This window comes from Mytilus californianus, unplaced genomic scaffold (genome assembly GCF_021869535.1).
Source record: "Mytilus californianus isolate M0D057914Y unplaced genomic scaffold, xbMytCali1.0.p SCAF_3, whole genome shotgun sequence".
NCBI classification, from domain to species: domain Eukaryota; kingdom Metazoa; phylum Mollusca; class Bivalvia; order Mytilida; family Mytilidae; genus Mytilus; species Mytilus californianus.
In genome coordinates, this window is record NW_026262679.1 from 91,267,896 (window position 1) to 91,291,914 (window position 24,019).

Consider the following 24,019-nt stretch of genomic DNA (forward strand, 5'->3'; position numbering starts at 1 on the left):
ATGGCCAGACAAAGAGTACTGTGGATTCATTAATATTCGTGGATACCAATTTTCGTGGATTTCGTGGGTACAGGGGAACCACAAATTTAAATGTTCAACGAATTACAAATTTTTTAAAGGAATATATGCAGACTTTGCCAAAACCACTAGATTAAATATCCACGAATATGCAAGTTTTCCTCAAACCACAAAAATTGGTACCTACGAAAATAAATGAATCCACAGTAATCTAAGAGCTTGACTCTTTAACAGGGATCCAGCCTCATTAGTTCAAAGGAGTTTTCCATTAGTCCATAATAATTAAGAAATAATTGTTGCAAGCTATACTTTATTGTAGTTTTAACATGGGTAGGCATTATATACATGATTATTTTTGCCTGACCGATAGCTTACAATCAGTTCTGTTAACCAAGCAGTTTTAGATTTATATTAGACCCTGTTTCAGACTTTGGGGATTTAATCACTAAAAAAGTTAAAGATAACCAGACTATTTTAGATTTAACTGGTAATCTGTTTTCTTTTCCCGGTAGCAAAAAAGAGCTGATTCCTGTAAGTCTGTATATTGGCTGCTTCTGGTTCTTATCCATTTAAGGAACCAATGATTCCGGAGAGTGAAGTAACCTTGCCTCAGTCCATTATTGTCAAGATATCAGTGATTTTCCTTTTTTTCTGACAAAAGTCATTGGAAGTAATCTTACATAAAACAAATTTTGTTATAACCAATCAAAAATGCTATCATAAATAATCTGGGAACAAAAAATTTTACTTTTTCAATTGTAAATTTTACTACTATTTTTCTTTTCAAGTATAAAACTAAAGTAAAAAGTAAAAATCTATTTTATTGAAGTATTACATGCCATTTGAGTTTTGAAATTAATTTAAATTGTTAAGTATTGAAATTAATTTTTATTATAAAGAATCAGTATTTATATCATTTCTTTGAGTTCTTAATTTTTTCTTTCTAAATTTTTTATTAAATCTAAAGATTTCATGCTTGATACATGTAATATCATTTTGCATCATATTTGTATTTTTTTCATTTCAGCTTCTTTTTCTTGTACCACTGAAACTTCACAGAATAATTGCGTACATTTTGAAGTTGTGTACCTGCTTATATGAAATTGTTGGAGGAATTTCCCCCCATTTTTCCCTTAATTCTGATCTTGAAGATTGTTTTCCAAAATTTTTCAAAGATGGTACTGATTTTGTGTAATCAACTCCTGCAGTTTTCAATCTCAATCTTTTTAACTTCACACAATGATTGTACAAATATTTAAGTTGTCCACTTGGTACTATGGAATTGTTTGATAATTTTTTTCCTGACTTGGGAACTAAGTAATTTTTCATCAAAGGTAAAATAAATAGTTTTTAACCCATATCTTTTGGAATTCACAGAGAGTTTGCAAATCTATAGAGGCTTTTTTTACAAATTTTGGGACTATACATGCTACTATGTACATGAGTAGTAAACCTTAAAAATGAGATATTTTTTATTAAACTATGCTTCAAAATATTTTGAAAATGTTGATTTATATGTGTTTATTATACTATTACTACACTGTACTTTTTTTTCTTACATTTGTATAAGTATTTTCATATCAGATGTCTGGTAACTTATATAAAAGCTATTATCAAGAGCTCTGTAAATAAAAAAAAATGTAAACATAGTTCTAAAATATACTTTTAATGAGTGGAAGAAATTGTCGGGTACAGAATACAGTTTGTAAATTATCAAAATACAAGTTACCTGTTTAAAAGCATGTCTGGTATTTTTACAGTACTTTTTAAATGAATTTAATAAATTATTTGTATTTTAAATTGAGAATTTCTTCAGTTTCCATGATTGGAAAAATAATGTGAGATGCCTTGGAACATTCTGGTGACTATTGTACATTTTATAATGTACAATGGAAAGAACATTTCATTACTTAGATAAAATGGATTCAGTGGACTGATTAGCATAAAAAACTATGATGGAAAACCTTTGAAAGCAGCCAGGATAGCAGCTCCAAGGAAGATGGTCAAATAAATCTTCAACCAAGTCTGAGGCTTTACCAAGAAATTAAGAAGGCAAGTTTATTTAAGCCAAATATTTGTATACATTTTCTACAAATATTCGACAAGAAGCGCATATTAAGACAACATACCAGCACCCTTCTGATCTTCTGCATGCAAAACACCATTGATGTATTAATTTTAATAAGTTTTATAATTTAAGTTACCATTTTCTTGAACAAGATTTTTGATCAAAATATTTAAAACTTCAAGGGGAGACAAGTACAATTAACAGCAAGATTTGTTCATTCATTGGGATATAACTCTTAAATTTGCACATCACTTTTGTGCAGTTAAATTCCAAACAAAAACCTTTGACTTGTTTTATTTTTATTATGTCAAGTTTTCTGTTTAGTCAGGTTAATAGTTACTCCTTGCTATAGATCAATGACATTTTGTATTTATTTGCATTACTAACAAGTTATCGAATTAATTAGCAATGTTGCTAATCATCAGATGTTTTTCATTTTCCGCTGCTAGGCGAGACATCTCTGTCAACAGTTTATCTTACAAACTTGTGTTGATACTATTGTGTACATTTTGTAAGAAATCAGAACATTATACAGTGACTTTATATTTATAGAGAAATGGATTTGTAAAATATATAATGTGTCTTTTTTAATTCTTTTTAGGTTCTTCTGTGATATATTTTCATGGTGTGGGAATAAGACTTGGTGGTCTAATACAGCTAATACGAAGGTATGTACCAGTATGTTAGTCCTGTTTTGAAAAAAGAAAAAGTATTATAAAATGTATTTGGAAATAGCATGTGCTCTAAGCGTGAAGGTTTGTAGGAGTTTGGTAAGAAGTCTTTGCTTTCTTTAATTGCCTTTAAAAGAGTAAATTTAATTATCTGATTTGATTATGTAAAAGTTTGTTGGGATGCTGGTTTGCTGTTCTCAACTATTACATATATAGACTTTTATTTAATTTGCCACTGGACATTTAGCAACCAACAATCAACTGAATCATTCAAAATATGGAATATACATACAGTATATCAAAAAGGATCCTTTTAAACAATCTTGAATGACTTATCATTTTATTTTTCAGGTTAGCATCACAGCTTGTCTGTAAAGATTGAAGCTGGGAGTGGGCATTGGAGCTGACTTTTATGGTAAGAACCAATACAAAAAAAAACAATATGTAAAAAAAGAAATATGTTAGACATCTACCATTTACTTGTTTTTCATCCTTTTCTGCTAATAAAGACTGGTAGTTCAAAAAATATATCAGCAAATCACTTTTAAAAAAAGTAAGAGAAAGGTTTTATGAATCATGATTATAATGACTAGTTATTATTTTGCATTTGATATTGTTTCAATTTTCAGATTTTGACAATTACGTTTAATTCTGTATATTTCTTTTTCAGGTAACTGTGGCTGCATAAAAGGGCTATGTGATTTTACTGTAACAGTAAAGAATGTAATTCAGACTAATTTTGTGTATGTTTGAGAAAATGTTTATAATTTTTACAAAAAGAAAAAAAAAAATTATGTACAGGTTCTCCATTTTCAACAAGATTGGAAGTTGTAGGTTAATAGGTCTTTGAAATTTCAAAAATTACTTTCTATTTTCTGTTCATACTCATGTCTAGGCAAAACACTTCCAGTAGTTTAAGAATGGAGAATCTATAAAAAAAAAGAAAAAGAAAAAATGTTCAATTATTGAAATGTTTTTTATTTTTGCAAATTGTAATATATTTTTTCACCTTTGTGTCATTTTTAGCTGAGTTTATTACAAAGATATTATTTTAAGAATATTTTACAAGAAGCATAGTTGAAGAATATCATGATGAAAGTAGATTGATTAATTTTTGGTATTTAACACCACTTTCAGCATGATTTGCTATTTCTTGGCTGCCAGTTTTTATTTGTGGAGACAGCCTGGTGAAAACATCCCCTTCAACAGAGAAACTGGCAACTCTAGTCAATTAAGATTGACGTTAAACAAACCTACAATGTGAGGGTTCAGAGTGTTGACAGGCTAGTGATACAGTCGTTAAACAAACATACAATGTGAGGGTTCAGAGTGTTGACAGGCTAGTGATAAAGTCCTCGTACTACTTTGACCATTCAGCCACCATTACTCCATCCGCACTAAGTATGTTATTGAAATGTGTTGAATTTTTGTAATTTAATTATTTTTTTATTTTGATTCCCGCTATACTATTTATATTTTTTTGTTATATATAACAAAGATGTGGAGTTCTAACAGGGTGAAATTTAGGTCAAAGGGAGGTTATTTATTATACTGTGTTTAACTTCAAATACTTGAAATTCCCTCAATGTTAGATTTTTATTTACTTGGATACTCACATTTATGCACTTTTTTTACATATCGGATGTTTTCTAGATAATAGAAATTTAGGTTGGGAAAAATTATGTCACTTAAAATAATTACGTGAAATTTTTCAAAAAGTTTATTAATTGAAAGTGCATCTGATATTTTTTATGTATGTTACTTTATTTTCTAAAAACAAATGGACACAACATAGATTGACAATAAGATATTGAGAAGAACCACCTTGTCAGCCAGGATAGCAGCTCTTAGGAAGATGGTCAATTAAATCTTCAACCAAGTCTGACTCTTTACCATGAAAATAGAAAAGGCAAGTTTATTTTAGCCAGATCTTTTAAGATAACAGACCCTTCTGAAATATTGCATTTAAAACACCATTGATGAATTAATTTACCAGTCTAGTATTTAAAGATACAAGATACATGAACAATATTTTCTATTAAAATATCAATAGTAAATCTTAAAAATAGTCATTTAACTTCAAGAAAAGACCAGTACAATTTAAAACACGATTTTGCATTCAATGGGAGATAACTTTGTAAAATATTCAGATATTTTTTGTGCAGTTAAATTTAAATCTAACGTTTTATTACTTTTCTATCTTTTATATTGGTTTAAAAAAAAAAATGATTTTATACAATTGTCTACCTGCAATAAGAAATCAGAACAATATTTAGTAAATTTTAGGTTATCGGTAACACATAAATTGATTTACAAAATGTATAATGTGTTGATTATAATTTCATTTCAGGTTCTTTCTGAGACATGTTTTCATGGTGTGGGAATAAGACTTGGTGGTCTTATACAGCTAATACAAAGGTATGTACCAGTATGTTAGTCCTGTTTTGGAAAATTCAAATGTATTATAAATATTTTATGGAAAAACAAGATTTGAACGCTTAATAGATTTTTTACAGGAATCTACTCTTATTATTATATCAGTAACCAAATAAGAGTAAAGTTTAGGATCTGAATTGTTTACATAAAAATGTGTTGGCTTGTTGGATTGCTGTCTCATCCATATGTTCTTGACATATATAACACATTTTAAGACTATTTCTATTTAATGATTTGCCACTGGACCTTAAGCAACCAACAACCAATCATTCAATCTATTCAATATACATACATAATACCAACAAAGAACCTTTTAAACAGTTTTTATAGGCCCGTTTACGGGACGTATTATGGTAAACCGTTGTCCGTCTGTCCATCCGTCTTCAACATGTCGGACATTAACTCAAAAACCCTTAACCAATTTGCATAAAACTTTGGTCAATTGTTTATATCTATTGACGTGAGCTCCCTTTCGTTTTTTATAAATTTTAGATTTTACGTTCCGAGTTATGGGGTTTTATTCATTAAAAAAAGGGGTGTTTTCAAGTTTTCGGACAATAACTCGAGAATGCTTTCACCAACTTGCAAGAAATTGTGGTGAATTGTTTATATCTATTGACATGAGCTCCCTTTCAATTTTTATAAATTTTAGATTTTACGTTTCCGAGTTACAGGGTTTTATTAATGAATTATCATTTTATATTTTAGGTTAGCATCACAGCTTGTCTGTAAGGATTGAAGCTGGGAGTGGGCATTTGAGCTGACTTTAATGGTAAGAATCAATACCAAAATTTATGAACTCTTCATCCAAGAGCATTTTAAAGCCCAATATTTTTGTTAGGCACAGATGTAAATCTTACATATTAATGTCTTCTTTACTTATAGTTGAAAAAACAATTTAGAAGGAGATATAAAGATATATAAGGGAAGTCAAAAAGTATAATGTATAATGCGAAATCTTGGGATTTCAGTTTTTTTGTTATCTATAGTTGTCCCCATATATGAAAATATGTAAGTGTGGTATGTATGCCAATGAGACAGCTATCAACCAGAGACCAAATGATGTGGATGCAACTAAATGTCACCCTATGCCTTCAACAATGAGCAAAACCTATATTGTATAGTTAGCTATAAAGGTTCAACATGACTAAATGTTAAAAAATTCAATCAAGTATGTTAATAGCCTGATATACTATATATAGCTATAAAACAATGTTAAAAAGATATTTGTCAAGACATCAGCCAATGACTTGCTTTTCATCCTTTTTTTGCTAAGAAATACTGGTACTTTTAAATTAATATCAACAAATCACTTTATAACAAAGAAAAAGAAATGTTCTATACATTATAATTGTAATGCTCAGTTAATTGTAATTGTTTTGCATTAAATTTTATTTCAATGTTCATGAGTAATGTATATTTCTTTTTCAGATAACTGTGGCTGCATAAAATGGTTGTGTGATATAACTGCAACAGTAAAGAATGTAATTCAGACTATTTTTGTGTATGCTTGAGAAAATGTTTATAATTTTTTTACAAAAAAAAAGAAAAAAAATGTAAAGATTCTCCATTTTCAACAAGATTGGAAGTTGTAGGTTAACTTGTATTTGACATTACAAAAATTCTTTCTATTTTCTGTTTATACTCATGTCTAGTCAAAACACTTCCAGCAGTTTAAGAATGGATAATCTAAAAGAAAAAGAAAGAAAAAAGAAAAAAAAATGTTCAATTATTGAAATGTATTTTTTTTGTTGCAAATTGTAATGTATATATTTTTGCCATCTTTTTGCTATTTTAGGATTTGAGATACTTTCAAATTTTACAAGTTACTTTATACATGTAGTTAATGCAATTAAATCTGCCGATGTGAATATTCCCACTAAATTTCTTAGCAAAAATTTTAATTATTTTTGTTTTTTTTTTGCAACGTTTCAAAATACCTTACCATAGCAAATGCCTCTCTAGTGTAAACTAAAAAGATGAATAATGGTCTGCAGTAAATATGTCCCCTTACAACCTTTTCTTTCATGTTAATTTTAATATCTTTTAGATATGTGACAAGGGTGCTCTAATGCAGAGGAATTTATGAAGTTAAGAAGGTAGAAATATATTTTTTGCACTTTTTTTGTCATTTTTAGCTGATTTTGGTTTGTAACCAAGGTGATATTTTTTAAAGAATAATTTTACAAAAGGCATGGTTGAAGAACATCTTGTTGAAATTGGATTGGTTGATTTTTGGTGTTAAACACCACTTTAAAATGATTTACTATAATTTTGGCTGTAAATTTTTATTTGTGGAGACAGCCAGAGTGCCTGGTGAAAACATCACCTTTGTCAGGGAAATGGGCAAACCCTAGTCAAATTAAGAATGAAGTTACACATTTCATGTGGGGGTTCTCAGTGTTGACAGGCTAGTGATATGGTAGTTGAACTACTTATAGGCTATAACCACTCTGCCACCATAAGTCGATCAGTACGAAATATTTTATTGAAATGTGTTAGATTTTTGTTATCAATCTATTTTTTAATTTTAATTGTACTATTTTATTTATTTTGTTTAATATAACAAGGATGTGGAGTCCGAACAGGGTGAAATTTGGGTCAAAGGGAGGCAATTTATATTACCCCTGTTTAACTCCACATACTTGAAATTCCCTCAACGTTAGGATTTTCATCTACTTGGATAATCATGTTTGTACATTTTTTTTTAATATCAGATGTATACTAGCTAATATTGACTATTATTTAGAGCTCTGTAATAAAAAAAAAAATCAATGTAAGCAGAGCTCTAGATAATAAGTATGCAGGGTGGGAGAAATCTTGGGTCATTAACAATTGATTTGCTGAAATTTTCAAGAAAGGGGATTTATTGGAAAAACATCTGATATATTTAATGTATAAAACTATATTTAAAAAGAAAAGATGTTAAGATGATGAGGAGAGCCACCTTGTCAGCCGGGAGAGCAGCTCTAAGGGAGATGGTCCAATTTAATCTTCACCAAGTCTGAGGCTTTACCATGAAAAAGATGTGGTAAGTTTATATATTCCACAAATTTTATGGTAATAATATATATATAGGCATTTAACATTATATTTTAAGGGTTCTTTTCTATCAGTGTTTGATGTTTAGAGTATCTAGTCTTACATTTGTTTTCTGTCTGGTATCGAGTGAGCTGTGTTGGATAGAAACCAACTGTATGCAAGTTATTATCAATGAATTTGTAAACTTATTTGGGTCGAACAAATTTTTATGCAAAGTCTGTAACTGTTTGAGTATTGAATTGATATAGAATCATTTTCATAAAAGCGTGGACAAGACGATTTCTTGGCGCTCTTATGTTATCTATTGACTGGGTCAGATAAGGTGAAAGTTTGTAACGCCCACTTGTCACATTGAATGTGTTATAGACATTTAAACTGGGATGGCCAAAGGTTCTAAATGCCTACATCAAATAGTACGAATTACTAGCAGAGGACTTAACCTTGTGTGTTGATTTAAATGTTGAATAATTATTTTCTATTTTTCTTCTCTTGTGCCTACATGTACTTTGCTCTTTTATTCTATATAAATCCCTTTTGGAAGGCCTCTGACAGACTGAGTGAGCGTAAAATCACTGTTATCGATAGCCAATGGCAAACAAGTTAAAGGTACTGTAAATTCAGAAATTATTGCTTGCAATTATTAATAAATAAATTTGGTGTATTTACTGTCTTCTGATTGGTTAAAAGAATTACTTTTATATTCAATGTTGTCAATTTTTATGGCGACACGCCCACTCTGACGACGTATATTCATACGCCAACATTCCTGTATGTTGTTATGGTTAATATAAATAAAATAAAAAGTTCTTTGAGCCTTATTTTTGATAGAAATTTATTTATAATGAATGGCTATAATTTATTTTGAATTTATTGAACCATAAAATTAATTTTTGACTCTCCACATTTTACATAATCTGCTTCTCGGATTATTCAATGCGAAGAGTCAAAAATTAATTTTATGGTTCAATAAATTCAAAATAAATAATAACCATTCATTAATTGCGATTTTGTAATTTTAGACTAAAATGCGATTTTAATTTTTGCGATATTGAGAAAAATCCTGTTTAATTCATATAAAAAATTTCAAAATGCTAGTTTAAATTATTGCTAATACAACCATGTTGCATTTTTCGCAATAATAAAAACATTGCAATAGTTTCTGAATTTACAGTAATTGAGTTAGTATTATTACCAACATAAGTATTGGGGTTGTCTACACTGTTATGAGAATGATTTTAAGAACCATCAAAAGAGAACAAAACCATCCGATTTTGTAATTGAATATTCCAAAATCATTGTCATACATATACGTGCACTTGCACAAGGTCAGTTTCTATCTCTAGCAGTTTAAAGTTTATATAGTGAAGATGATAATGTATAACAGGTTTTAATAAATGAAACATAGCGTTATTTTGTTAGTCTTCTTAGAGACAGATTGATCTGTAAAACAAGTAATTATCTTTTTATTTTTTTTATTTTTAGGTTGTTAATTTATAATGATGATGTTTTCATGGTGTTGGGAGTAAGACTTGGATGTCTGATATTGTTAACATGTTGGTAGGTAATCAAGCATCTTTTTAGTAATATAATATTTGAAATCAATTTCATAAGGTTCTTTAGTACCAAAAAAAATAATTTTACACTGATGAGATACCGGTTGAATTTTTTTGGTAAATATAAAACTCAGTTTATAATTCAGAATACCAAATATTTTTTCCATGATTTTTTGTTATCCTAGTGCAATTTTAAATTTAGTACATGTGTAATAATTTTTTTTTGGAAAGTTTAGTATAACTGACTACTTTTATATTCCAGGTTAGCATCAGGTTTCCATTGGGTTACTTGCTGGGATAAAGCTGTTATAAGGTGAGAACTTATTCATCAACATACAACTTTAATGTGTTTATGTTATAGTGTGATGAATGTCACTAAATAGATTTCAATATATATATTATTTTTTAATTTACAATTAAAAAAAATCAGTATTCAATCTTTTCATTTTAAAAAAATGTACCCTTTTTAAGCAGATACTAGATCTGAAGAAGATATATGAAGGGGAGATAACAATAAAATCGGATATTTTTGATACTATATATTTTTGAGTAATCAATATAAGTAATAAACAAATTGTTTAACATACACTGATGTCTGTTTCTTTATTCCTGTTAGATTATTTTAAAATTAAGAATCAACAATTGAAATTTAACTTTGTTTCTTTTCCAGTCGAAAGAGTTGCTGTTGCTGCCTTCCTTATATGGTAAAATCCTCAGACTACAATCCTGCAAAACATTGGATGAACTGTTGCTATCTTTTGTAAAAAAATCAGCAGATATTTGTCTTATAAGCAGAATTAATTATAAATGCAATTAATTTTTAATGCTTTATTATTCAAATTATAAATATTTATATCATTATTTTTTCTTGCATTCAATTATTGTTTTGTGATTGAAGAAATATAAAAAAAAACTGTGAAATTATTGTTATTTGAGAGGTCCCAAAGGTATGATGTATGGTTTCACAAGATACTTGCTTCAGTTTACATATATTTTTTAAGTTATGTACACTGGTTAAGAATTATAAGTCCTTTGTGAAATGATTTTTTCTGGTTAGAAACCTATTAAGTAGGACTTTGATGGCCAAACACTAAAAGGGAATAAAACAAATCCCCTATTAAACAATTTAAGTACTGAGTTTTTGGTGCAATATGAACTAGAAATAAAAATGTTTAGTTCGATGGTTTGTTTTGACTCTGCATTCCTTACATTCATACAAATTAATGGCTGTCAGTTTTATTTATTGGTTTTGTTTATATATTATAAATGCATTTTTCAGCATCTGAGACCACTCAAGTGAAAATAATTACATAGTTTTTGCAGTTTGTCATATTTTCTCATTTTTGTGTGATTGATTTCTATATTTTTTCTCATTTATGATTATTTATATTTTAATGTTTGATTTTTGAGGCTTGTACTCAGCTTCTAAACAATTACCCCCCCCCCCCCCTTTTCCACATGTATAACCAGGATCCTGTAAAAGAAGTTTTGATTTTGAAGGATGGATGGATAATTAGAAATGCAAGATTTTTTAATGACGTGCTAGTTCATAATGTAAAAGTCTGCACAAGACATCTAACCCTACCTGAACACAGTATTCTGACTTCCAGCTGACCAGTCTTTGCTTCTACTCCTAATTGCTGAATGCTTAGCAGGGGAGCATCAAATGCCAATTTTCAATTCTTTGATATGACCCAGGGCAGGACCAAATCCCATGCCCATCTGCACTCATGTTGAGCATAAAAAGGTTATTAAAGAAGATTTATCTGTCTGTTTGTCCATCATCATCTCTCATCCACAGCTTATAAACTATTGGAAGGTTTTCATTTAAACTTTCAGATTATCTTCTGTATCTAATGGCTTTGTGTATTTTATTTTATTATAATGAAATTTTGGGGTTCTCAATTGTAATGAATGGACCTAAGTATTTGAAAAAAAGGGAAAGAAGCTTCTCATACCACCATTTTATCATGTGAAGGATAGGTTGGTTCAAATATATTTGTTTTTAATCATGTTTTTAGTAGTTGGATCTCATTATGACAAAAATTTTAATGACTTAAATTCAAAATAAATTTGGGGTTCACACTGATATATATAACCACTGTAGCTTTAATGTAAATTTTATAAGGCTTTGCTATAACAAGATTTGTGTTTTATCTGGTTTTATATGATTTTAGTGGTTTTTATGTGATTTTATTTATTTTTACTGTCAAATCTTGTTATACCAAGCCTTAGAATGATTGAGTTTATATATTTTGATTATACATGCAATTCAAAATATAAATTTACATAATGAGATCAAACATTTATTATGCTTTTAACTCTTCTTAGTGGATAAAATAGAAAAATGAATGAACATAAATATTGAAGTGGTCGTTGAAGATTGACCAAATTACAAGATTTATAAATGCAGAATCTTGCTCTAACTAAATCTATGTTCTTATCAGCTGAACCAACCTATCCTTCAATATGAGTAATAAAATTTTATAAATGGAAAAGTCCATTCTTCGATTGGGGAACCTTTGGATGTGAAAAAAATATACACAATGCCAACAGATACTGAAGATTATTTGAAAGTTTAGGCAAAAACAATTCAATCCTTTAATTGTGATTGGAAGTTGTAGACAGATGAGCAAACAGATGATATACTTGCTTACTATGGCACATTTCCTAAAGGATATGGACTATGGGTATGGGTTTTGCTCATGGTTGAAGGCTGTATGTGACTGATAGTTGTTAAATTCTATGTCATTTGGTCTCTGGTGGAGAGTTGTCTCATTGGCAATCATATCTCCTCTTTTTATTTTATATGAAATAATTACTTATTACTTCCTGGGCAAAAAGTTCTGGTTCCAAGAAAATAATAAAAAAAAATATTTATATCATACATGTATTGTTAAATAACTATCAAGAATTGACTTTGGTTAGAAATTGGGAGGAATTATAAAGAAACTTTATATACAATATAAGAACTTGGGGTTATAAATGTTTAATGAAATGCAGTTAACTATTTCCTTGGTGATCTAATAATTTTTGCAAAGATCACGATATTAGTTTATTTAAATAACCCAGTAAATAAATTGAGTACACCTCATAAATGAATTTGATTCATGTATTTTTATGCATTTTTTATCTTAGTATTTACCATTGTATTCCTTGTTATATTTGTAAATTCTTCTTCGTATGTGACAAACTGAGGATTCATATATTTTATGGAATTATATTAATTCATTTTAAGTTTGGTATTTAAAAGTATTGGAAAGCACCAAGTTTAATATTGAGCAAAAAAAATATTCCTTTAAGACCTAAGGATATTAAAATTTAAGACATGTATCTCAGAACAGAATTGATTTTCTAAATTCTATTTAAACAGCTAGTCTGGGAACTGGTACCAAGAAGCTAAAAAGAATTCTCAGCGCTGTCAGTTATTTTGTTTAATTGTAATATTTAACCAATGATACCTTACCCATGATGCAGATCCTTTTCCTCCTTTTACTTATAAAGGGACTAAAACTTATTATTATTACAATTTCTTTGGTATTTGTACACACTTGATGGAGCAGAATGGGTCTGGTTTCATTTGGGTATTTTATATTATGATGCATGATAATGATATAAATAAATAGGTAAATAAAAATTTAATTGAGAAAACCTATCTTATATTTTATTTGAGTCTGAATGACAAATAAAGGGGGAAGAGGTTTTGCGGTCAAGCGTAACACACAGCTGATTTATTGTATGGTATGGACGAAGATGAAAAAGCGAGACTGGGCATGCTTTTTCCATAAGCAGCAGCTTCAACAATGTATTTGATTGTGATAAGTTCAAGTTAAAGAAAACAACTAGTGGTAGGTCAATGATATTTGGTATGCAGTTATATAAGCATTGAAACATCTTATTTCTAAGGAGATTATTTTGCTTCTCTCCCTCAGTCATAGTCGACTTAAAACTTTTAATTAGTTTACATGTATAAGTTTGTGATTAGGTCAATTGAAAGGGAACTATAAGTGGTATGTCAATGATATTCGGTATACAGATGTATAAGCATTGACAAATCTTCAGTTCTATAGAGATTGTTCAGCTCCAGCCTCAGTCATGGTTTATTGACTGAATGTTTTGCATTATTTACATGTGATTTGTGATAAGATCAGTTTAAGATGAGTGACTAATATCTGATATTTGGTATGCAGTTGTATTGGCATTTGCAAGTCTCATTTTCAGATTATTTGGTCCCACTTCCTTATCATGGTTCATGGACTTTGAAACTTTCACAGTTTAACAAGGAACCAATTGGTAAGTCAATGGTGTTGGGTATGCAGTTTTATAAGCATTAGCATTTCCATGGTGTTTTTATTTTGCCCTGAACCGTCAGTCATGGTTCATTGCATAGATAACAAGTTTAAATATTGCAATTTAATTTCAACATTTGCATTATACCACCAAAAAACGCAAGACATATCTCTGTGTCAACAGTTTATATTTCCATCTCTTGGTATCTTTCAACATCATGTTTTGAGTTTTAAATGTCACAGAAACTTCTTTGCTAGTTTAAACAAGACTTGACACAAATGATACTTAGGAATTACATGACAGAAATGTTTATTAGACTTGCTGATTATCTGATTGGCTGCCAAGTCTATAAATAGATCTAGAATTCTAAAATGATCTAGTTTATATAATAGCTCATCAGATACAAAACACAGGGATACAGATCTAGCAGTGGATGCTCCTGATATAAAACTTCATAATCCAGACTGAAGAAGAATGAGTTAATCCATATCTTGTATGCAGTTGCCTTATGGTCTGGTTTAATCTGGCATATGAACATTATCTTGATTCCATTTTTAAAGGTATGTGTACACTATTTGTTTTCATATTAATTTGACAGTTTTTATGTATAATAAGGACAATTAATTTTTTTATGGTTATTGCCTGTGATCTATTTCTCACATGAAGAGATATATTTTGTATCACATTGCATGGATTGGGATAAGAAAAAGGTTTACGAAAAATTTGTTAATTTGAGTGGCTTATCCTGCACCATTTGGTCATCATTTAGGTTCCATGATTTGGTCTGTTCTCGGTCAGATTCTCTAGATCAACAATGTATGGTGTACAGAATGATTGTAATGTGAATATGATTGTCTGATGAGATACATCTGACCTTGGCCTTTTTTTGAAGTGTGGTCAACATTAAGTTTTTATAGACTGCAAAACTTTTGCCATTTTATAATGGTGTGGATATGTGGTCATTGTGGTCTGTAGACATATGTTTTCCAGACAATAACTTGAGTATAAGTGTATAGATCTCAAAGAAATAAAACCACAAGGTCCCATACCACAAAAGGAAGGTATGAATTGAATTTGGGGTTATTGCCCTAACAGTTTAGGATTAAAGGTTAAAAAAAAAGATTTTCCGGGGTTTCCAGACCATAACTTGAGAATAAATCCATGGATTTCTATGAAATTATTATACAAGATTTCAAACCAAAAAGGGAAAGTTGGAATTGATTTTGGTGATTATGGCCCAAACTGTTTATGAATTAGGGACCAAACAAAAACCAATACTTTGTATACATTATTTGTTTCTTGACCAATTTCAATTTTGATGAGAAGCATGTATTCTTTGGGTTCTTTAATATGCTGAATCTGTTACCATGTTTGTGTATTTCTGTTTTCGAATTGGTTCACATTCAGGTCCAAAGGGTCCAAATTTAATTTAAGTTTGATTTAAACCCAAAATTGAATTCTTTGGGTTTTTTTATATAATCAAGCTGTGTATTTAGATATTGGGCCCATTATCAAATTGGTTCACATTGAGGTCCAAATGGTCCAAAATTAAACTTTGTTTGATTTAAACCAAAATTTTAATTCTTGTGGTTCTTTGATATGCTGAATCTACTGGTAACTGTATTTAGATTTTGGATTTTAAGCCCTGTTAACAAACTAGTTCAAATTGAGGTCCAAAGGGTCCAAAATAAGCAAAATAAAAATTGAATTTTTGTAGTTCTTTGAAATGCTGATTCTAACTTACTTTAGATTTTCGATATTAGGGTACAGGTAAATGTATTTTTGAATTCTTATACCACATTCATTTGAAGTCCGAAACCTATGCTGCGTCAAATATTTTATCACAATCCAAATTAAGAGCTGTATACACCATTTGTGTAAAATATCGACAAATATAATGCCTACCCATGTTAAAATGAGCATAGAGCATGACGTGAAGAAATTATTTCTTAAATAACTTTGTCAAAGTTCTCAAATTGTAAAGGGTCTAAATTAAAATCAATAGAATTTTTTGATAATTTGCAAAAATAAAGTTAATATCTTGCTTTATTCTTTTTTTATATAATCTACAAGTTGTGTAAAAATTGTCAGAATTTGTATAGTTGATAAATGGAAAAAACAAACTTTGTGTGATAAAGAACAATAAAATGTATAATTTTAAAACGAAATATGAGAAGATAAATCTAAGAATTTTCTTAAAATGTGAGAAAATCAAAGTCATGGGATTTGATTACTTGCTACACATGATGTATATTTAACAAAAGTGGTAAGTAAGTTTAATTGACTTATCTCCCCTTATTAGGCTTAAGGTGCGTTTACACGGTACGATTTTCCATCCGATTTTCAATCCGATTTTATACCAACGCTCAGGTAAATCGTACAGCGTCCTGTTTACACGATACGTTTTTCCATCCGATTTTGAACAGATTCGAACAAGTGCTTTTGCTTGATAATTGAACAAATATCACGTCGAGTATCATAAAACTAAAACGGAATAAGTTTCCTGGATAAAACAATTTCCTTCGTTTATTTATTAATTTCTAATGGCATATACAATGATATTCTTTCGACATTGTGACGTTTTGTTTCGTGGAAGACCGTCAATTGCATGTTTTTGGCGATATTTATGGAAGCTTGAAACAGTTACGAAGAACTGTTCTGTATTTTTAGACTGGGCCTCTATGGTGTACCAAGAAAAAAAATCTATTTAAGGAACGACTGTAATATTTTTTCTGTCTATGAAGAAATAACATCAAAAAATGTGGTGCACACTGAATAACCCGCGTAGCGGGTTATTTTAAAGTGTGCACCACATTTTTTATGTTATTTCGAATAGACAGAAAAAATGATTACACTCATTTCCTATAATTTAATTCTAAATTCCATTTTAAACCGGAGTAAACCACAAAAAAACGTTGATGACGTCAGGGTCACATGACAAAATTATGTCTATGAGCTGATAAACATAACAACGTCAGCCAATCAGAAGAAGCGTTACATCCAAAATTATATAACCCTAAATCCTCACTGTCCTTCAAAACAATAAACATACAACTTAATTATTTTATCTTTTATGTATATATATATATATATATATATATATATAACTCGTCTAAACATCAGCCCAACAATGTTAGATCTTTAAATTTGCTATCGCAATTTTTTTGTTCTTCCCTCGCCGGGATTCGAACTCATGCTACTGAGATATCGTGACACCAAATCGCCTGCACTGCGCTTCACAAATAATAAAGCTTTCGGTGGCCGGGTGTTACCTTTCCTCGTCAGTTTTAATCTAGCGTCGTAATACAGTACATGATATATAAGGCATGAAGATGGTATTGTTACAGATCAGCTGAAATATTTATTGTAAAGGATCCTACAAATTAATGCAAGATACAGTCACAAAAATAATTATATTTATAAGTACGTCTGAACCAGTGACATCTCTACAACAGATTTATCCATCGGATCACCAGCAGACGTACTTATATATATATATTTCTCTAATTCTTCGTCAATTTATCCCTTTCTGCACCCATTGTATAAAAAAAAATTAATCAACGTGTGGTTCGTTTGATCTCAGTTCTTCATTGGTTAAAATCCGATTATGACGTCGAATTTTCTTGCTTTCCTCTGAATTTCCTATTGTGACGGCATGAAAAAAGGCGACCATGCCTGATGACATCACATAGAAAGAACACATCTTTTTGCAGATTATTCGAAAAGAAGGAATAAATTTGCCTGCGTATTGTTTGAAAATCATTAGAGAATCAGATTCCACCACCAAATCTCGTGTAATACGATATTTATCCACTCTCGGCAGTTAAATTTTAAATATTTAAAACGCTCGGCGAGCCTCGCGTTTTAAATTTTGAAAATTTAACTGTCTCGAGTGGATAAATATCGTATCACACTCGATGTAGTGGTAGAATATATATATATATATATGTATATATATATATGCAAGTCTAAATTGAAAACAACGTTCATATATATATATTTCTCTAATTCTTCGTCAATTTATCCCTTTCTGCACCCATTGTATAAAAAAAATTTAACCAACGTGTGGTTCGTTTGATCTCAGTTCTTCATTGGTTAAAATCCGATTATGACGTCGAATTTTCTGGCTTTCCTCTAAATTTCCTATTGTGACGGCATGAAAAAAGGCGACCATGCCTGATGACGTCACATAGAAAGAACACATCTTTTTGCAGATCATTCGAAAAGAAGGAATAAATTTGCCTGCGTATTGTTTAAAAATCATTAGAGAAACAGATTCCACCACCAAATCTCGTGTAATACGATATTTATCCACTCTCGACAGTTAAATTTTAAATATTTAAAACGCTCGGCGAGCCTCGCGTTTTAAATTTGAAAATTTAACTGTCTCGAGTGGATAAATATCGTATCACACTCGATGCAGTGGTAGAATCTATATGTATATATATATATATATATATATATATATATATATATATATATATATATATATATATGTACAAAAACCTTTGCACCTTTTGTTTGCGGTATATCATCTTTTCCGCAAGTTTATTGTTTTCTGTTAAGTTTTAAATTTATAATTAAGATCCATTTATTACATCGGGGATCCGTTTTTTTGGCAATCGCCAATGGCAGTAAGCAGGGTTTAAGAACATTTGTTGTTCGACCTGTTAGTCAAATGCGTTTTGTTAAAATATACTTTTTCACTTTTTTGGTCTTTTGGGAAATGATGTTTGTGCTGTATTTAGACCCCTCTAACAAGAAATTTGTTTTGCATGCACACGTATAAAAATTGCGGTTTTTATCCAACGCAATCATAGGTTTGAACGTTGTTTTCAATTTAGACTTGTTTATATTTTTTCGTTTGGGCTTGTATTATATTTGCCTTCGGGTTTATATGATCCGTTCATCCTATTTTGACTCCTCAAAATTCAAGAGTCTATCCTAAATTGAGGTAAATTGTATGGCTTTCCAAATACCGTTTCGATTCCTAACATCACTGAAGAGACATTAATTGTCGAAATCCGGATATGGTGTACAAAAACCTTTGCACCTTTTGTTTGCGGTATACCATCTTTTCCGCAAGTTTATTGTTTTCTGTTTAGTATTAAATTTATAATTAAGATCCATTTATTACATCGGTGATCCGTTTATTTGGCAATCGCCAATGGCAGTCAGCAGGGTTTAAGAACATTTGTTGTTCGACCTGTTAGTCAAATGCGTTTCGTTAAAATATACTTTTTCACTTTTTTGGTCTTTTGGAAAATTTTGTTTGTGCTGTATTTAGACCCCTCTAAGGTAGCAATACACAGTTAGGAGTTTGGATTCGCATTTTGGCCCCGGTGGATTTTTCAAATATGAAAGTTATTGTGTAATAAAATTCATTTTTAGACAGCTGAGTACTAATTTAGCCTTCAATAGTGGTTTATAAGAACACCAAGATTATTTTTTACATGTTTTATGGGCTATTTTCTGTTTGACTCTCCGTATTTTCATAGCTAGACCGGTCATTGGTCCAGAAATTAATGTATGTTTACAAACACTTTTTTCCTACACGAAGTTTTTGACGCAATTTTACAAAAAAATGAGACGAAAGACATATGATTTTCATTGGATTTATTGAAAAATATATGTAAACAGTTTCAGAAAAGGTATTACTTGTTGAAATTTGTTTTACATGCACACGTATAGTTTATATATATCTATAATAGAATTCAAAATAATAACAAAAAAACTGCAAAATTTTGTTAAAACTACCAATTCGGTGGCAGCAACCCAACAATGGGTTGTTCGATTCGTCTGAAAATTTCAGAGCTGATAGATCTTGACCAATTGAACAATTTTACCCCATATCAGATTTGCTCTAAAAGCTTTAGTTTTTGAGATATAAGCCAAAAACTGCATTTGACCCCTATGTTCTATTTTTAGCCATGGCGGCCATGTTTGTCGATGGACCAAAACTTCGGATACAATTTATAAACTAGATACCCTTAGACCCATTTAGTTAAAGTTTGAAGGTATTTGGCCCAGTAGTTTCAGAGGAGAAGATTTTTTAAATAGTTTAGGACGATAGACGACGACAGACGACGACGACAGACGACGGACGACGACGGACGCCAAGTGATGGCCATTGACGTAGCTTACGTTGAGGCAACCGAGGCAGTTGCCTCGGTAGCCTCGGTAAAAAAAAAAAAATAATAAAAACTTTTCTTTTAAACAATTTTCACAGCAGCAGACTCGCTACTAAACGTTTAAGTACCGACTTGTATCGTCTTGTTACCGTTATTGAGTCATACCCTTTGCAAGTTCAAGACTTATGGAAACATTTTCCTCCTCTAATTGAAAATCCCGATCCCCAGTAATCTAAATATGTCGGAGTCAAAGAAATCGACACAATTGAAGCTAGTATATCTGTATAATCTTACCCCAAGCAAAATCAGTAGAATAGATGATTACTCAACTTACGAGCCTTCCCCGATCGAATGACTTGACCATTCAGGTATAAATTATTAACTTTTTGCAAGAATAATTTCTAGTATATGAGGGTCTGGGTGAGGTTTACAGAATACAGAAAAATATCCTGAAATTGATTTAAACTTAAAAGAATAGAGATTTGAATGGTGATAAATATAAAAGAAAGGAAAATCACATTATGGACAAAAAGAATTAAAAATAAATATTTGAGGACGCCCATACCAATCCCCATATATAATTGGTAACGCTTGTGATTTTTACAATGGGAAAAAGTTCAAAACCGTATAAGAATTTGAAGACCTTACAAAAAATATCAGGACAAAACACAACCAATAAAAGTGCCGTGGTGCATTTAACATGTAGGATGTGTTAATTTCCTAGTTTATCAAGAAATGCTGCAAGCTTGATGTCTGGTAATGTTTCTGGCATTAAAACCCACTTACAGCAAATCCAATCAAGAGCATATATCTGCATTGCAAAGCGCACTTTTTGAATCTTCTTCTTGTGTCATATACATATACGTACTTGTGTCCACTTGTAAAGCGCTAGCTGATATCCAGATTTTTTTTTATTCTGTAAGTCAGTTGATATGGTTTCTTTGAGGATTCTCAGCTGTATTGTTGACTTGCTGTGTCATTAAAATAAACCCCATACCAATTTCCTTTTATTCGTAAGGATTTTAAAATATGAGACGTTCACTGGAAGGATTCAATTTGAAAAAAAGTGGTAAATGTTATTGAGAACATTTATGTATTCATCCGAACATTGGAAATGATGTAGGTACCAGTAATCAACTCAAATATCTGTGGTATATCTTAGTGTAAGGCATATTAACATTATTATGATGAAGTAAAATAAAACAACTGCTATTATTTTTAATAGATCCTTTTTTTTCAAATTGCGCCCCCCAGACCCCCTGCCTCGGTTATAACAGAAAGAAAGCTACGCCACTGATGGCATAAGCTCACATGGGGCCCTTCGGGCCCTGGTGAGCTAACAAAAGAAACGAAGCTCTTTGTTCGAGAAGGCGATAAATGCTTACTGTAATGTTTATAATAGTAACAAAATTTTTAAAAGTAAAAGTTGCAATAAAATGACAATTTTCTGCTCAATTACGAAGTATTTTATTTTAAAAACACCATTTGCATAAGTTTTCGATTTGTCTATTACATAGTTAAGCAGAACAATTAGATATCAAGTCGACGACATGGGTATCTATCAAGTTGGATGTAGAAAATGCATAACCTCCGATTTAAAAAAAAAAAAATACCACGGACGGAGAAAATATCAATCTATTCGTTCAGTAATTTTCGTATCTGCCCTTCCAAGTTATGTGACTCAAGAAAAAATTCCAAAAAATGGGTAACAATTGTATCGAAAAGAGAAAATCGAGTGCAACTTTTTATGTTAGGGCGTGTTTGAGTTGAATATTTTGTCTTGAAAACGTATAAAACAAGAGTATTTGATACATCATCTCGATTTATCAAGGCTACAGGTTGACTTTTTAACATAAAAAATTCACAGTACTAAAAGATGAAATACATCAACAAACGACAACCACTGAATAAGAGGCTCCTGACTTGGGACAGTTTGTTTTCTCCACTTTTCATAATAACAGTTTGAAATGTAAAATGATCACTTACACTGACTAGAAGACAAGATTCTTAGCTCTATCATGAAGACATCATTAGCTTTTGAGATGAAGAACTACAATCGATTCTTGTTCCTTGGTTTTTGTCAAATTTATGTTTTGATATCCTTTCTTTTATATTGCGGACTATAATTGCTTCCGTAATAAAGATATTTAAAAACTGCACCGAAATATTTTATTACACTTTTATTCCCAGGTCTGCAATTAGGTTGTGTTGGTATTGGTTTTATGTATAATAGATTTGTACTAATATTTTGTAATTTTCTCTAATTTAAAATAAGAACAATTTTAATTTTATGGTCAGTTTCGGTCTTACAATTTTTTTATACTACTACTTATTACAATATTGGAAATGATCATTTACAAGAAAAATATCTCTTGACAGCTAATCCTTAACCATGCAATAATGTCACACCTTTTACTTAACTTCATGTTCATTTCGAAGACTAAAGTCTTGTTATTTCAGCAAAAGGCAAAATTTAAGAAAACAAAAAAGACAAAAAACATGAATTTCATAAGCAAATATTTAAAGTTCCGTATATACGTTTGGTCCACTGGTGTCATTCGGTTCACCACTCATGGAGCAACTGGAAGATTGGTACTGTCGTTGGTACTGAAACTGTGGGTTATAAAGACTTCCAGGAGGGGTTTGATTGGCAAGTGCCTAATACTGTGGATGTGTTTTAGATGGAGTTTTGTTGATTACAGTTGGCAAAGGTGCTTCATTAACATATGACTGGTAAGGATTGAAATTGAAGGACGATTGGTTTGGATACAGTTGGTTGTTTGGCACCTCTGCAGGCATACACAATACACATTAACTGTGTCTCATACATCAGATTGTGTATCTTATGTTTTAACATCATCTTTGTCCTCTTGTTAGGCATTGTCGAGAGTGATTTCCCCCACCAACTTTCCGAAACAATAGTCCTCTGTCTCTTCTTCTCCAGTAGAACTTAAGGGCATATCCAACAGTTTATTTCTGACGGTGAGAATGTTTCCCTTTAAGATATATAGGCTTTTTTATACCTGCTTAAATGAAATATGTAATAAAAAATATACCTTCATGTGCTACTTTTTGAGTAAAATGAGGTCGAAATTTCAGATATTTGCTCAAAATTCGGATTTGTGAACGTATTTTTCCTCCCGACAGAAATGCATAACTTTTTTGTTTAAAAAGATAAACACAAGCTGTTTTCATGAAATTTGGTATATTATAATTAATCTTCATACGTAATCAAACCGAATGTCATTTTAAAAAATAGGGGTCCATGAGCTCGTTTAAAAGTTAAATCAGTTTGAATGATAAAAATCAGTCGAAAAATGCATCTTTACCCGATATGTCACAGTTTGACGTCGCGAAAATAACATTTCACGTTAGCAACGTCATTACCTCCCCTGTAACTGTAACGTATGCCCTTAAGGGCATATACAGTAGCAGTGGCAGATAATAACGTTTTCAAAACTTTTCGTGTTGTTTTCGCGACGTTGTAATTTCGCGAGGTTTCTAATAAGAACGATTACATTTCGCGACGTCGCTTTAGATGTAGTCACATTTGCGGAAAATCCACTGACGTCATAATCCCGATTACGCGAATTTGAAAAAAGTACCTGCAATGAAAATCGGCCAAATCACGAGAATTGTTATATTTATTCATTAATAAGGAAGTCAACAATATTAACTTCGAATGGGGAAAAAATCAAATCCACATTCTTAACTTTGTATGTCTGTTATTTCATATAGGAAATGAATAAGAGATATGAAAAACATAAGACGTCGATGAGAGAGAAACCCAACTACACAAAAAAAACCAAA

At 30.6% G+C, this 24,019-nt stretch overlaps 3 long non-coding RNA genes across 3 annotated transcripts; all 3 read left to right on the forward strand.

Annotated features, from left to right (window-relative positions):
* The first annotated feature begins 2,685 nt into the window (after positions 1-2,685).
* LOC127735412 (uncharacterized) lies at positions 2,686-3,693 on the forward strand. The gene is made up of 3 exons (XR_007998398.1): positions 2,686-2,754; positions 3,109-3,172; positions 3,428-3,693. It is a non-coding gene; the product is annotated as an uncharacterized LOC127735412 (long non-coding RNA).
* A 1,347-nt stretch (positions 3,694-5,040) lies between these two features.
* Positions 5,041-6,724, forward strand: LOC127735418 (uncharacterized). The gene is made up of 3 exons (XR_007998407.1): positions 5,041-5,175; positions 5,902-5,965; positions 6,625-6,724. It is a non-coding gene; the product is annotated as an uncharacterized LOC127735418 (long non-coding RNA).
* Positions 6,725-7,860: 1,136 nt separating this feature from the next.
* Positions 7,861-10,580, forward strand: LOC127735415 (uncharacterized). Its single transcript, XR_007998405.1, has 4 exons — positions 7,861-8,224; positions 9,718-9,792; positions 10,051-10,101; positions 10,459-10,580. It is a non-coding gene; the product is annotated as an uncharacterized LOC127735415 (long non-coding RNA).
* The last annotated feature ends 13,439 nt before the right edge of the window (positions 10,581-24,019 follow it).